The following is a 1,562-nucleotide window of genomic DNA, read 5'->3' on the forward strand; positions in this document are numbered from 1 at the left end:
GGGTACATCCCCATTTCACAGATGGGGAAATGGAGGCTTCAAACCGCGGTCACATGGTTAGTAAGTACAAGACTTAAATCCAGGCCTCCACCCCAAGGCTATACTTGATGTTCTTGGTGGTGGTGGTGGTTTAGTTGCTAAGTAGTGTCTGACTCTTGCGAGCCCGTGGACTGGAGCCCTCCAGGCTCCGCTGTCCATAGGATTTTTCAGCGAAGAATACTGGAGTGGGTTGTCATTTCCTTCTCCATTCATGTCCCTACTATGTGCTAGTCAACGTGTGGTCACTGTTCACAGATGAAGGATCACCCAGGGAAACAAACTAGAAGGCCAAGAAGACGACTAGTCCGGCTGGCACGCGCAGGACAAGCCCCCCTTTCCCAGGGGCACAGAGAGGCCACTTAAGGAAGTGCTCTGAGCGCACCAAAGGGCGGGGAGCGGAGGGCCGAGGTGCAGCAAGAGCCAGTGTGCAGACCTTTGTGGAGACCTGTGCCGCAAGCGTGAGGTCCGAGACTCTTAACCTGGGCTCATCCAGAGACAGCTCGCCCCTCCCGGCAGGGGAAGGGCTCCCAGCAAGCCCCAGGCGGGGTCGGGTCGCAGGGCCACCCAGAGTCTCTCCCGGTGGGCGGTCAGAGTGAGCGCACCTGGTCAGACGCCGCCTACCCCTGGGTCCTGCAGCCGCTTCCGTCGGGGAAGGGCGGCCGCCTCCACCTACGCTTCTGCCAACTGTGTCTAACCCTGAAGCTACATTACCTTTCCCACCCCTACCACCCTTGACGGACTTCCGTGGTTTCGGGTAACTCGCCTCCAGCTCTTGAGTACAGGGTATCATTACCCCCGCAGGTCTGACTCCAAATGGGGAAGTCCTTCCTGATGTCTGACCACCATTCTGCCTGCTGCAGCTAAACCTAACAAGTTCTGTCCTCATGGGAGAAAGTGGGTGCTTTAACTTTCCTCCTTTTAGCTAAAGAATCCAAGCCTCCGGCCCCTTTTCCACATCCTATTTCCCCATCCTGACAAGGCCTCTTTTTAGGGATCCTCGTGATCTTCATTTCTTTTGCCTTTCCTGGTCAAAATAATCCAAAGTGTTTTCTGATTGGTTGTCCTCTCCCTTCCAATATCCCCTCTCTGTACCGGACCTCCCCAGCTGTGCTGATGTCCAAGTCCCACTCGCCAGGGTCCACAGAGGGCCTCAGTTTCCCCAGTAGGGCGCTGAGTGCGCTGCCTCTGTGGTGCCCTCCGGGTTTTTTGAGGTTCCCTCCCCCAGCTTCTGAACAGGACACCGCCACGTCCTTTCATTCATCTCAAAAACATTTACTGAGCGCCTACTATGTGTCCGGCCTGAGTTCCTCCCCTCGACTCACTCGTAGCCTTCTGCTGCTTCCTAGGCTTGAAGGAAGGAACAGGAGATCCAAGAGTGCCGAGCTCCAGTCCGGAGCTCGAGTCGAGAGAGCTGAAGGTCGTCTGCAGCCGGGTGAAGCCACGAAGGTAGGGCGGGGCTGGTCGGACGCCAGCGGGTCTGAGTGCTCGGGGACCGCAGAGAGGACACTGCGCCAGGCGCCGGG

This window comes from Cervus canadensis, chromosome 25 (genome assembly GCF_019320065.1).
Source record: "Cervus canadensis isolate Bull #8, Minnesota chromosome 25, ASM1932006v1, whole genome shotgun sequence".
Classification (NCBI taxonomy): domain Eukaryota; kingdom Metazoa; phylum Chordata; class Mammalia; order Artiodactyla; family Cervidae; genus Cervus; species Cervus canadensis.